General features: G+C 38.6%; 2 long non-coding RNA genes across 7 annotated transcripts; one reads left to right on the forward strand and one right to left on the reverse strand.

Moving 5' to 3' along the window:
• Positions 1–9,604: 9,604 nt before the first annotated feature.
• On the reverse strand, positions 9,605–11,785 carry LOC126606845 (uncharacterized). 3 transcript variants are annotated; one of them, XR_007617393.1, is made up of 5 exons: positions 11,199–11,769; positions 10,923–11,060; positions 10,651–10,687; positions 10,078–10,558; positions 9,605–9,901 (listed from the first exon to the last, which is right to left on the reverse strand). It is a non-coding gene; the product is annotated as an uncharacterized LOC126606845 (long non-coding RNA). The 3 variants fall into 3 exon arrangements; XR_007617391.1 differs by having other exon boundaries at positions 9,605–10,558; positions 11,276–11,785; XR_007617390.1 differs by having other exon boundaries at positions 9,605–10,558; positions 11,199–11,785.
• A 135-nt stretch (positions 11,786–11,920) lies between these two features.
• LOC126606610 (uncharacterized) lies at positions 11,921–14,304 on the forward strand. 4 transcript variants are annotated; one of them, XR_007617272.1, is made up of 4 exons: positions 11,921–12,350; positions 12,448–12,542; positions 12,682–12,798; positions 13,133–14,304. It is a non-coding gene; the product is annotated as an uncharacterized LOC126606610 (long non-coding RNA). The 4 variants fall into 4 exon arrangements; XR_007617271.1 differs by lacking the exon at positions 12,682–12,798 and having other exon boundaries at positions 13,133–13,742; positions 14,002–14,304; XR_007617270.1 differs by lacking the exon at positions 12,682–12,798 and having other exon boundaries at positions 13,133–13,241; positions 14,002–14,304.
• The last annotated feature ends 450 nt before the right edge of the window (positions 14,305–14,754 follow it).

Consider the following 14,754-nt stretch of genomic DNA (forward strand, 5'->3'; position numbering starts at 1 on the left):
TCTACAAGTCGGTCGGTGAGGTTAGTGAAATCGGGCGCGGCAGCGCCCCACCAGTGAACGTCGGAGCCAGGGAGCATGTCGAAATCGGAGACCTTGAAGGAGCAATCATCGATTATCTGAATGGAGCCGCGAAGCTGATGCTGGAGCATTTTGAATTCGGATTCAGAGTTGACGAGGGGGCTGGTCTTGGGGCAACCCGGATCGGCATGGCTGAATGCGAGGAAGAGGATGAGGAAATGAGAGAGAGAAGAACCAGGGACAGCAAGCTCGAGTTCGACCCCTAAACGCCATCGTTTTCCGCACTGAGATAGTCTGCAGCTACAGAGACTGATGCGGTTGATGATGATGTTATGTTGAACTGGACCCGAGCTTGAAGTGGACAAGGAAGGCCTGGATTTGGGCTTCTTGCTAGGTTTGTAAGATGGAGAGCTTGGTCCAAGTGGATTTTGGGTTTTGAGAGTCGACGCTAATGATGACGATGGTTAAACTGGGCTTTTTTTTTTTGCAATTTTAAAGCGAATGATCAAAGGCCTCTTTCTCTTATTGCTCTGCACCCTTGGATTCTGGAGGATTTAAGCTGCCCGCCTCACTCTGACCTTTGATTGGGTCAAAACTAGTGTGGGCCATGTCCTGAACCTTGAAGAGGTCTTTGACTTGCAGAGAGATTGGGCTTTGGGAGCCGCTTGTAGAATTTTGGCTAAAGGGGTTGCTTCTTGTGGCCATTTATATATATATATATATATATATTTTTTTTTTTTTTTAATACATAAAACATATGTATTTTTTTTTTTTTGTAAATACATAAAACATGTCTCTTTTTTTTTCTTCTTCTTTTTTTTTGTACAAAGAAATTGTAATAGCATCAAAACTTTTAATTAAATCTTTATTCCTTATTTTGGTGTGACTGAACTCAAATTTTGAATATTCGAGCTGCCTACGTACCCCTCCAAAAAAGAGATCAAGTCATAACGTAGTTCAAATACATACATATTTTTGGTATTTTTTTTTTGTGCCGTTTGCAGTTTTAACTCATGCAGGCAAGGAGTGTTGGTGTCGTTTGCAGTTTCAACTCGTGCAGACAAGGAGCATTTGGTGCCGTGTTGCAGTTTCAGCTTGTGCAGGCAATGAGCGTTTTGGTGTTGCCTTTTATGCTCGTGCAGACCAGGAGCGTTGATGTCGCCTTTTATGCTCGTGCGGGTCAGGAGCGTTTATGTTGCCTTTTATGCTCATGCAGACCAGGAGCTTTGTGCCATGCAGTTTAGGCTCGTGCAGGCGAGGAGCCTCGTGTCCTATAGTTTAGGCTCGTGCGGACAAGGAGCTTTGGTTCGTGCAGTTTAGGCTCGTGCGAACAAGGAGCGTTTGTTCGTCAAGCGATCTGAGAGAGTCGTTCCTCGCAATCTTCGTAGCAAGGAGCCTTGACTGAGTAGTTGAAGAAGTCTTCTGGGAAGATGTCACGCATCGTGATGGGGATGGATGATCTTCGTGTCAAAGTTTCATTATCTCCAACACTTTCACACTGTTCTAGAGGTGAACAGGAGCTGTTTTGCCCCCTTTCCCATTGGTGAGCTTGTGGAGAAGACATATGCTTCTTGTGCAATTTCTTCGGAGTGACATAAGTCCATCCTTCAACTTCACTCGGCTTGACTGGCATGTTTTTGGAGCATGCCCCCAGCGATTGAGGTGAAAATTTTGAGTTGACAGAGCTGGAAGTGACGTCTTTTTCCAGGATTTCGTCTTCTTTGTCTTCTTGGGCCTTCTCTTCAGTGTGGTCCTCTTGGGTTTGTTGCCATGAAGATTGGCCGGTGTAGATGATGGTGCGCCTCCTTACCTTCGGTGGTCCTTTTGTGTCGACTTCCAAAGTTGCTTGGCGCTTCATCCTTGAAGGAATCAAGCTTTGAACATCGTCTTTTCCTGCTAGACTGTCGAGCTTCTCTCCCTTTGGTGTTGTCTTCCTGTTTCTAGAAGGCTTCTTAGTTTCTTCAAGTCTGTCCAAAGCCGACCGTTGCGGAGGGGATCTAGCTGTGCCGCTTTGTTTCTTGGGTTTTGATAACCTTTCAAAGACTGATCTTTGAGGTGTTGGCGTCTCAAGCCTTTTGAAGATGGAAGTTTGGTCTCGACCACTGATGCGATCAAGTGCTGCAATTCTAGGTTTTGAATAATTCTGCCTTTCGAAGACTGAAATTCGAAAGGCGGGTTTAGGCTCATCTTTTGGCCTTATGGCTTGTGGTCTTGGCTTCCTCGTTTTTTTGTAGGTCACCGATGTCCACCCTTTCTTATCACCAGTAGATGCATCTTGGTTGCTTGCCCCTGGTGATGGTTGTGTAGGAGGTGCCATGTGACTTGAACATTGACGGGAATGGTCATGCATGCTTCGGAGATGCACAGGATCGAGTGATTCAAACACTATAGTAGTAGTGTGTGCCGCAGCCGTGTCTTCGAGGTCAAGCTCGATTTCCCCTTGTTGTGCTAGCTTCAGGATGAGATCTTTCAGTACGAAGCATTTTTCCGTTGGATGACTGATGAAGCGGTGGAATTTACAGTATCTTGGGTTGTCGGTACGATTCATCTCTTCCGGCCGTCTGCACTCAGGCAAATTGATCACCTTCTTGTCCAACAGGTCTTCTAACATGGCAACCACATCAGAGTCGGGGAATGGATAAGTTTTCTCCTCAAGCTCCTTCAAAGTGCGTCTACGCATCTCTTGATCACGAAAGCCTTCGGCTTGAATCGCCTTGCCTCGTGTAGGGATTTTGACGGGAGCTGTGTTGACTGTCATTGCTTCTTTGGTGGATTTCCACATAGCCTTCTCCACCTTTGGCCCAAGAACTTTATCGTTCTTGTAGTCGGCGATCGGTTCCTTCTTCCCATGATGGGCGATGCTTAACTCCATGTCATGGGCACGGGTGGCCAATTCCTCGAAGGTCCGTGGTTTAATGCCTTGAAGGATGTATTGCAAACCCCATTGCATGCCTTGGATGCACATCTCGATTGAAGAGGTTTCCGAGAGCCTGTCTTTACAGTCGAGGCTTAGAGTGCGCCACCTGTTGATGTAGTCAATGACTGGCTCGTCCTTCCACTGCTTTGTGTTCGTTAGCTCTAGCATGCTCACAGTGCGGCGGGTGCTGTAGAAGCGGTTGAGGAATTCCCGCTCTAATTGCTCCCAACTGTTGATGGACTCAGGCTCCAGATCCGTGTACCACTCAAAGGCGTTTCCTTTCAGCGAGCGCACAAACTGCTTGGCGAGGTAATCCCCTTCGGTTCCTGCGTTGTTGCAGGTTTCAACGAAGTGGGCAACGTGCTGTTTCGGGTTTCCCTTTCCATCAAATTGCATGAACTTTGGTGGTTGATAACCCCTCAGCATCCTTAAGGCGTCGATCTTCTTTGAATACGGCTTTGAGTACAACCCGGAGGTATTTGAGCTCCCTTCGTACTGTGCCTTGATGGTGTTGGTGATCATCTTCTGCAGCTGCTGGATAGAAAGAGATCCCATGAGTGCCGCTGCTTGGTCCGGCTCCGGCTTCCCATCGATTTTCTTCACAGAGGGTTCTTCGTCTCCGCCAGCTCCTCCCTTTAGTGGATCATCCTCTGGGTCGGGTTTATCACCATTTTGTGCCTCCAATCGGTTGACTAGTGCTGCAATTTGCAAGTCTTTTTCTTCCACAGTTCGGGTTAGCCTTGCGATTGCTTCATTCATTTGAGCCAGCTGCTCATCGATTGAAGTTGCTCCAATGGTCATGACTTGCATGGCTGAACTGTCGCTTGAATCGGCATCGGAGAGCATGGATTCGGAGTATTTCCTTGGGCTTTCCCCCCTTGGTGCCCTTAGTGAGGCTAAGGTGATCAAAGGCTCGTGCCTTGGGTGTTTTTGTTCCCTTGGCAGAGTTGATGCAAAGGTGAAAGAGGCGGCAGAAGTAGCTCTTGCCATGCTTCGAGTCGTGATGCCCAAAGTGACACCAGTTGCGACGAGGACGCTTTTGTTCTTTACGCCGGTTGCGGGAACAGTTTGAGCCTTCCTTGATGCCATTAATTTTGGAAGCGCGCTTGAATTTCTTGAACGGAGAAAGAGATGAGAGGCAGAGATTATCCCACCGGGCGTGCCAATTTGTGAACACGAAATTTTCCTGAAACGAAAGAGACAAGAACAACGTGCACAAACAAATATTTGTATTTAGATGATTTTGGGTTACAATCTCTCTCTATTTTGATCCTCTTATTCGATCTCCGTAAGGTGTTGATTTATGGATGTTTCGTTGATCCAAGGGCCGTCGGGGCTTGATCTTGGATGAACTGTTTGGAAGTTTCTTCAAAGGGCCGTGGGCTTGATCTTTGAAGGTGGATTTGAGCGGATCTTCAAGGAGCCGTTGGGGCTTGATCTTGAGGATGAATGTTTCTTCAAGGGCCGTTTGAGGCTTGATCTTGAATAACGGTGATGAGCGGATCTTCAAGGGCTTTTGGGCTTGATCTTTAAGAAACAGTGATGAACAGATCTTCAAGGGCTTTTGGGCTTAATCTTGAAGAACGGTTGGATGTGTGTGGATTTGTCGACGTTGTTGATCCAAAGGGTCGTTGGGGCTTGATCTTGGATGAACGGATGATGAACGATGGTGCTTTCTTCAAGGGCCGTCGGGGCTTGATCTTGAATTGGTGGATGATTGTTGATCCAAAGGGCCGTTGGGGCTTGATCTTGGATGAACGATGAACGAAGAACGAAGAGAGCTTTCTTGATTCTTCGGGAACCTGGATGCTTGAGAGCTTCGGAGTTTCAGAGCTTCAGAGCTTCAAGGTGTAATATGAATTGGTTCCCTTAAATGAATGAAATGGGCTTGTATTTATAGAAATTTCCAAGGCCTAATTTTGAATATAATATTCCAGATGAAATAAGTCGTTTCTGCCAGGTGTTGACACGTGTCCTATTTGATGACTTTTCCAACTCATTTCAATTTTCGTTGAATCACACGCTACGTGTAAAATTTATGTAATACATGAGCGTTGAAACTTTGATTTATCGGTCAACATTTATTTACCGAAATTTCGATGTCTACAAATATGTTTTAGCTAGGATTTGTTATTTGCTAAATTACTCAAACTCTCAGTTGTGGCCTTGAAGAAGGTCACTATACCTTCTTGATGTGGTACCAATATTTGATAATATTTGGTTGCAAGGGTTCCGAGATCAGTTATTGATGTACTGCTAACTCAAATTACACGGTAAAACAGTTAAAAATACAAGCACTGTCACTAATTTCTGATGAAAAATTAGCGGCACCTAATAGTGAAATTGGTAGATAAGGAAAATATGGAAAACGGGCCCCTAAACCTAAAATGCCTCTAAAATAATTGGTAGATATATGAGGATGAATACCTCCATACGTCCCTTTCTTTCATCATTTAATAAAATCTCAAGCATATGAATTTCTTGGAAGAGAAGCAAGTATATGGACTACTTCAAAAACTTCGAGTTAAGTAACACATATAAAATATAATAATTAGTAACTCCAAAGAAATGCAATCAAAGGGTGGGTGGAAGCAAATTTAACACTGCATGATAACATGGTTTAGCTGGCTAGCTACACTACTTGAGAATTTCCCATGGACGGTGACCTCGGCCTCCACCAAGCAACTATCCTTAACAAAATCGCCCTTGCCGGCCTGACTGAAAGTGTCCAGTGCAATGAAGTAAGACCAACCCCAACTCGGACTCAAGGCATCAAACCATTGATTAGTAGCTACAGGAAGAGAATAGAATTATTTCACTTACATACATACATACATACATACGTGTCCAGTGCAATGAAGTAAGACCAACCCCAACTCGGACTCAAGGCATCAAACCATTGATTAGTAGCTACAGGAAGAGAATATAATTATTTCAGAATAGAATACATACATACATACATACGTGTCCAGTGCAATGAAGTAAGACCAACCCCAACTCGGACTCAAGGCATCAAACCATTGATTAGTAGCTACAGGAAGAGAATAGAATTATTTCAGAATAGAAGAGCGCATTGTATATATATTATTAGAACGTGCCCGTCACATACATACATGAATAAGAGCGCATTGTATATATATATTATTAGAACGTGCCGTCCAATCTAATATCAATTAATTAGCAATAGCATGGAGAGACTTGAGATTATTAAAATATTTAGGCAAAGCTTCCTTTTTCGATGTTTAGAAGATTATTTAAAATATTTAGGCAAAGCTTTCTTTTTCGATGTAGAATATCTAAACATAGTTAATTATTAGATATTTGTGCGCACGTTGCTGCGGGATTGAAAATTTTATGAAAGATTATGTAACTTCATTCTCTTCATAAGCAATGTTTGAGTTAATTTTGTTCCACTTAAGCAACAATGAGAAATTGTAGAAAGGTAGGCTTAACGTATGTCAAATGTATTTCAATGGTACTAATTATATAGAATTGGGAAGTCAAATAAATCATATATAGTCACAAAATAGTAACAGGTACAGATAAGATTAATCAACATCTACCAAATCAAAAGTAGATGTGGAAATTGAAATAATAAACCTTGTTTTCTGTTCAAAAAGTCATGCAACTATGGGAACATGACTAACCGGATAGAACTGTGATTAACTCACTCCATCCGTAAACAAAAGAAACCCAAACCAAGTTCAGCAAGAATTTATATAGTGAGAAAAAGAGGGTTTCAAGTTTGACCCTTTGACTTTATTACCTCTCCTCTTTGTTGTGCCTTTGTAAATGAATACGTGCGTGCATTTTGATTTTAGAAATGGTTTTTTAAACAAAATGATACTTGAAATTGACATATTTTATTTTGGTGCTTGACAATGAAAATTCTTTATTTTGGTCATTGATAATGAAAATCGTTTGAAGTAGTCATTTGTCTACCGTAACTCATTTTGGTCATTTTGTAAAAAATTTGTCAATATTCTCGTTAAGTGGAATGGCTGGTTAGACAAAAATACCCTTAAAAAGGTGATCACATGGTTGTTCATGTTACAATCTAACGAGAATATTGCCATATTTTTTATGGAATGACCAAAATGATTTACGCTAGACAAACTCAATGACTACTTCTATAAATTTTCATTGTAAAAACCTAAGTGAGAAATTATGTTAGTCTTAGAAAATCATTTTGGCTAAAATTCTTTAAAAAAATAGTTTTTATATCGCCTCGAAGCATGTTTGCATTTTGTTGTTAAATTTTAATTTATTATATGGACTTGCCAAGTTCAACATTGTTATGATGATAAAGACACAATAAGGATGATAAAGACACAATAAGGTTTTCTAATAGATTACTCTGCTTTTTTCTTCTTCTATTCATATGCTTATTCTTTTGGTACAGCATGATTCTCTGATTACTTTGTCAATGAATCTTCTGCTTGCTAATTACAAATTCGAAATTTTCTCTATACAATATCAAAGAAAGAATATTAATCTAGAATCACACTTACATCATAAAAAAAACAGTACCGGTGCGTAATGATTTTTTTGAAGTATCAATAACAGCTCTTTAAACTTTATTTAATCTTCTTCTTTTCGCTTCATGGGTTGGAGATTCTAGGTTTTTTTTGTTGTGTTTCTTAATTGGAATTTCCTTGAGTACAAGAACAAATTTGTCCATCTCTTGGTGGATGCCTAATAAAAGGTTTTGCATATATCAATCTACAAGTTTAAGCTGACAATTGCAGAGATCATAGGGTGATTGAGAACCCTTTTTTGTGGTCCTATATATTAAGATCACCAACCGATATTGTACTGGCTCAGCTACTTATATACCTAGCTAGCCTTATTGCCAAATGGAAATAGAAAAACTTATCTGATCAGAAATGTAGCTTGCTATGTGAAGGGACTCCATAAATATATACACTAATTCAAGCAACTCAACCAATAGGAGACTAATTCTCATCTTATTGATTACTTTTATTCAGATTACTAGATAATATTCATTGCAAATCTTACTCAAAATAGGTAAGGCATATGAAAAAAATAACATTTTTTTTGTTTTTAGCATCAATCAATTTATAAAATAAGAGAAAAATCGAGAACGATTATATGATCACTTAAAATTTAGGGCTAACTACATTTCACATTCGACATGTTTGGAGTGATTTTTAAATGAGCTATGACATTTCAATTTTTTCACTTTGCACCGTGATGATTTGAAATTTAATCAATTTAATGATCCTTTCGTTAAACTAATAATGCAACAAGCGTATCACTCATTTGTGAGTTGACAAGTGGATCACGTTTGCACTAATGGGCCAAAACTAGTTATCATAGAGTTTCGTCTTCTCCTTGATCAATACTTCATATTCCAAAACGATAATCAATCACACAGTTTGATTCCACTGGTGTAAGTGTGGCTGTTCACGACATTGAAGCAGGTTCCACAAATGCCACATCATCCATTTAATAGAGGATCATGCGGTCATACTTTCTTTTGATGAGATAGTACTGATTAATCTCTGTTTGTTTGTTTTTCAAGCATTATCGGTTGCAACAAAGAACTCGTTTTTCTTTTCTTTTATCCGAGCACCTCTTTTCTTTTTTTTCCATTTTCCCCTTTTTTGGCAAATAATCCAAGCACCTCTCATAGCCTCAGGCTACTAATTAATAGTCACAAACCCCAAGCTACATTCTGAATCACTGATGAGTGATGAGAAGGTACAGCATTTGACTGCTCACCACCCGATTTCCCAGTGAATATGAAAATTAATCACAATTGTTAGAGCTCTAATCTTCTTATATTATTTTAGGGTGATGTGAGAGAAACCATCTAATTGAATCATATTTTGTAAACAACATAACATGGGCAGGTTGATGATTGGATTTTTTTTGTTTGTCAAATTATAGATTTTGTTAGATTAGATGTTAAATTAGCCACCGACGGGATTCGAACCCACATTGTCATGTTAGGCTCAACTCCTTTCCACCACTGTGAATTTCTTCTTTAAATCATTAAAAAAAAATCCAATTATCAATTGGAACGTTACGTGGTCTATGTGATCTACAAAAGATAGTTAAATACAGACTCCTTGATATTTTTTTTTTCTTCAGCTATCAGTCCCCACACCCTACTGTCTCCGGCTAATAGGTCAGCTTTTGTTCACCGCAACTTGGTATTGGTCCAATAATCTTGTACTAGCCTCTCCGCACGCGCTAATGCGCATGCGAGAGGCATTTTTGTATCACGGGCGCTGCGCGCCCAAAGATGTGTTGCTTTAAATATTCTTATATTTCTTAAGTGATTACTGAAAATGAATACGATCTCATTATTATGCCTAGAAGAACGACTTATATAAAAATAACTAACACAATATATTTTGAGAGGCGCGTAGCACCCGTGATTAAAAAGGCCTCTCACATGCGCGTGAGCCCCTGCGAAGAGGCTAGTGAGCATGAACGCTATGTGATGGCACACATATTCTTATATAAGTCGTTCTCCTAGGCATAATAAGATGACTACGCTACGTGATGACACGCATGCGTACTTGCTCACGTGCTTATTTCTTATTAGAACTTAGGTAAACATTTGACGTGGTTGTTGACAATTGGAATATTAACTAAGCATTGATTAACATGCTTATTTCCTATTGGTGACACATCAAATAATTTGCATATTTAATTTAAAAATTAGCCTATCTAACATTATTCTTCTGCACAAATATGAAGAAAACTCTTAAACATTTGCTATTAAAAACTAACATGTCAATCTGTGGTAATTAAATCTCTAATTACAATTGGTATATAGAGTACAATGCCCAGGTTCTTGTTATACTTGACCCTCTCTTATCTTAATCCCATGCGTCACCATGTCAGAGTCTAGTAATCTGCACACCATGATCACCTCGAACCTTATTCGAGGACGACGTCGAAGAGGAAGTGGTCGTATCCTATCACCAAGGGCTGGTAGTAAAAAAAAATTTGGTTAGAAAGAAATCAAACTTTAAACCAACTCCACCCTACTGTTTGTTAAAAAAAAAACATGAAAAATGTGAACTAAAAATAGAAAAACGAATTGGTTATCAGACAAATCCTTAAACTGCCCAAGAAAAGAATGTAAAAAAATAAAATCAAATTACCAGAAAACAGAAATGAGATGTTCTACAAAATCATAATTTCATAGTTCTTTCTTCAACTCAAGCAATTGGAATTGCACAGCCTAGCCCATACTGCAATTCCATGAATCATGAGCTCCAGGACCAGAAAATCATCCCTCTCTAATGTTGAACATTCTAGTCCTAACCCGAATTGGCACACCCATAATTATGTACTCACTCACTCCTCTAATTGTGTCAACCCTCCTATTCGCACAACCATATGAACATATGATCCACCACCTGCTCGAACGACGTCAATGCACTCACACTCTTCCCCATTTTATTTGCTCCGAATCACGTCAATCCAACCAGTTGCCCCATGTATTTCATCACATCCCTAACGCAGATCATGTGCCGGCATTCTATGTTCATCCCATGTTGTTTTATCGTATGCAGACTCGCGTCCCTTCAATCCCAAGCATCCTTTGCACTTCCAGAATGTCATTTCTTGCCAATTGGAAAACTATTCACAACCAAACTCAGAAATTAGGAGCCTTCGAGAATATAACAAACAAACTAAAAACTTAACTTTGAGAATATTAGTTTAAGTGGTACCTGAATCAGAAGCACAAAGCCAAGAAAATAAAGAGACCTATACCAAAATTAGAAGCACATAGCCAAATTGGTAAATATTAGTTTATAGATTTACAAAATATAAAGAGACCCAATTCTAGAACCAGAAGCACATAGCCAAGAAACTAAAAAGAAAAAACTCAATGGAGTGTGAAGAAATAAGTCAACCCACATACAAAACCACAAAGTAATCCAAAAAACCCAAAAATCACACAAATTAGTCAAATTCTTTTTGGCAGAAAAGAAGAACATACAATGGGAAACTTGTTGCTGGTGTAGCAAATAAGCATACAGGTCTTCCCCACAGCCCCATCTCCTAGAGTCACATACTTGATGAACCTTGAAGAGCTTCAAGCCATTGGAAACTAAGAAAATACTCAGAGAGGCAAAATCTACATAGAAAACGAAAAGAAAAGGTGGGTTGTGGTTGGGTTGTTGGGATATGCACAAACAGAATGATCCGGTAAAACTACAGGCTGCAGGATAAGATTCAAAACATATTAAACCAAAAACCAGTGTATAATTCGTACCAGTGTGAGATGATTGTTGGCAAATAAATAGAATCCAACGAAACTGAAATTCACTTAGGAGAAAGAGTAAGTTGTACCAATGTGAGATGATTCTAACCGACGGGAAATATCTGATGAATTTCAAAAGAAACTTCGAAAAACCACTCGGAGGAGATGAGTCTGCGCAGAAGACGAAAGTGAGTTTGTTTACTCTTTGTATATATTGTGGGGGTTAAGTGATGATTTAAGATCTTTAGAACGTGCGGTAAATGGCGGTTCCTTCTCCAGTATTGGCAACTGCTGCAACTGCTGTTCTGAGTGGAAGTGTGGAGAGTTTCGGTTCCATCTGGAGTGGTTTTCTTTTCTTTTTTTTTATTTACTATTTTTGTGTTTTTTTTTTTATGGTGAAAAGTGAATTTTAAAGTGTGGGTGTTTTCATCCGATGGTCCAGAATGTTCATGGTTAGGATAGGCACATATGCAGAGCATTCCGCTTTTTGTGGATAATTTATGAATGCTGTGATATTATCATTTTGACCTTATTTCTATTAGCAGTTATATGTTAGCTTTGTGTGTGAAGTGAGGACATTCTTGGCATTTCGGATTGTTTCACCATTTAGTCCTTCTCACTTTATATATATAGATTATCGGCACATTTTATTTTTAAGTTGGATTTATGTAGATATACTTTTAATGGTTTATCTATATATATAAAGTGAGAGCCCCAGTTTGGTGAAGCTTTCCAAAATGTCTAAAATGCCCTCACTTCGTACACAAAAAACCCAAAAATAACCGTCTAAAAATTAAGGTTAAAAACGTAATAGAACTGAATTCTCAACGACATTAATTCACAACCATTGGATACTTACACTTTAAATTCATTTTCAGCCTTTGGATCATAGCCTCTGTGAAGAAACACTCACAGGTAGAAAGATGGAAACCAACTATCGCACGATCAGAGCAGCAACTGCAGCGGTTCACAGACCCGACATGGAACCGCCATTTATCGCACGTTCTCGATCCCCACAAAGCATACAAAAGGGAAAATTGGATGATTTCTTCATCTGAAACTGGCAATCCTGAAAATCAATGTGCAGACGATGTGCTGAGGAAGAATGCGCACTCATTCTTTTAGACTAAAAACCCAGAAATCCTAACTTTCAAGGACGATCCGGTAAGCATTTTCTCTAATACTCACTCTGATATTTTGTGTGCTTTCCTTGGGTTTTTGCGTTTGTTCAAGTTTTTGATGGGTTTTAAGTTTATTATAGTCAATTTCGGGTTTTGTGGAGTCGGAAAATCGAAGACTAAGAAGCAGAGGAGGAGATCGGTGAAGAAAAATGGAGCGAAAGTAAAAGGAAAAAATGTGAGTTATTCTTTATTATTCTCTTTTTCCAAAAAGCAATTTTTGGATATTGTGTCTACTAGGAAATTGGGTTACTGAGTACCAAACAAATTCTGATTCCTGTTAAACTTTGTATTATTTTTGTGTTTCTCATTGCCAGGTAGCTTTGAAAACATTAGATAAATTGGATAATTTTCTCGAACAATATTATCCTTATCCTGGCCAGATTTTTAAAATGGGTTTTCGCTAGAGATTTTCACTTTCTGCTTCAATCTAGGTACTCTATGCTTAATTAAATTGTTCATCACTTACTTATTTTCATGTATACTAATTTGGAGTATTTAACTCGATTGTCATTTGAACCATTCGAAATTATTTAGATTTACCAGATTTTTTAACTGGGTTTTGGACCAATTTGTAGAAAGCTCTCTGTTTTGTGTATTGGTTATTCAGTTTGTCTTAATTTTTGCTTTTGTGGAATGCCAGAGACATTTAAGGAGTTACTGAATTACCAGTTGTTGTTTCTGTTTTACTAATGCTTTGGGGTAATGTGTGAATTGAATTCTGTTATTTAAACTAATACGTGTTAATTACTTTTGTGTTGTGTACAGACCCAACTTCTGTATGATTTCTTCATCAAACCTGCAATCCAAAAAATAAACGTGAGGATTTACACAAATCCTCGAGTATTTCTTCAACTCTTTACTTCTCTGTCATTAGGTACGTTCCATCACTCACTCTCTCTCTCTCTCAAATATTACAATGAGGAAGAACTCGCACACACTCTGTCAAATTTTCTGTATTTAGAAAATAAACCCTCAAATCGCTAACCTTGAAGAACCATTTGGTAAGCATTTTCCCCGCTACTCTATGTCAGATTTTTTGTATTTTTCTTGGTTTTTGTGGGTCTATTCAAGTTCTTGAGGGACCCGAAGTTTCTGCTAAATGACTATCTGGTTTCCATGTTTGACGCCATTTGGTTCCAACTGTTTTGTTTTCTTCCTCTTTCCTGTTTGGTCTGAATTGTGTTTTCGGATAGCTAATAATTAATTTTTGGTTAATTTTGAAGTTTTTTATATTTTGAGCCGAGCCCTGGTTTCAGATGATTTATCGGATTAAAGTTTTGTGTGAGTGGTTTTACAGCGATTCCTTGGTGGTTAATTTCTTGGTTTCGGATTAAAAGTTTTCTGCAAGTGGTTTCGAATTAAAAGTTTTCTGAAGGTAATTTCTTGGCGGGTTTTGTGTTTACTGTAATGAATTGTGGGTGATTATGCTCTTCGTTCGATTATAGTATATTCTTTTACACTAACCAACTCAACATACAGGTCTACAAAAATAGAGCAAATTATAGTTTTAATCAACTCATCTTTAACATATTTGGGTAAAATAAAGTGTTCAAAGAGAATCCAATATGTAGTGAGCTGTATTTTGTGGTATTGTGAGGATAAGATGATATATATGCCTCCGTTTTTGTCAACAGGAAACTGAGATTGTATGATGCGGTTGAAGACGCCAACATAAATGCAACAGAAAGAAGAAGGACAAATAAAGAATAGAGGGTAAATACATTAGTACTGTTAGTTGGTACTTTTCTCCTATCTTTTTTTTTCTTTTTTTTTCTTTTTTTTTAATGGACGAATACATATTCATTATTCCTATATAGAATCAGAATAACTATGTATTTCGTGTATCACCATTCTCTTTTCTTGAAATCTTATTTGGATGCTCCTGCTTATGTACCAAGTTCTTTCTTATATGATTAATGAAGTGTTCAAGTGACAAATTTGTGAACAACCATTAATTGAAAAAAAAAAAGAGGCTGTTTTCATGGCCTGACCTCAAATGAATTTGTATTAAATTAAAAGCCAAAATTTGTACACGACTTAAATTGGCACAAATTCAGCATTTGTATTTGGCTTCAAAAACCTACTTTGGCCTAATTTTTTAGAGATACCCCGTGTTTTTACAAACGCAAAACATCTTAACGCAAAACCATTTTTAGGGTCGCGTACCAAACATCTTAACAATAGATAAGATCCCAAAATATGTTAACGCAAAAATTTGGTTAGGAAACCATTTTAGCGTTAATTTATCTTAACGCGTACCATTTTTTAGGAATTTAAGATGTTTTGCGTTAAGATATCTAAAGACCAACCGTAAATATTTTGGCACAAATTTAACACAATCAGTACCTCCCAAATTACCAACATTGACCTCCCCAAGTCACATGCTT

Source organism: Malus sylvestris, chromosome 16 (genome assembly GCF_916048215.2).
Source record: "Malus sylvestris chromosome 16, drMalSylv7.2, whole genome shotgun sequence".
NCBI classification, from domain to species: Eukaryota; Viridiplantae; Streptophyta; class Magnoliopsida; order Rosales; family Rosaceae; genus Malus; species Malus sylvestris.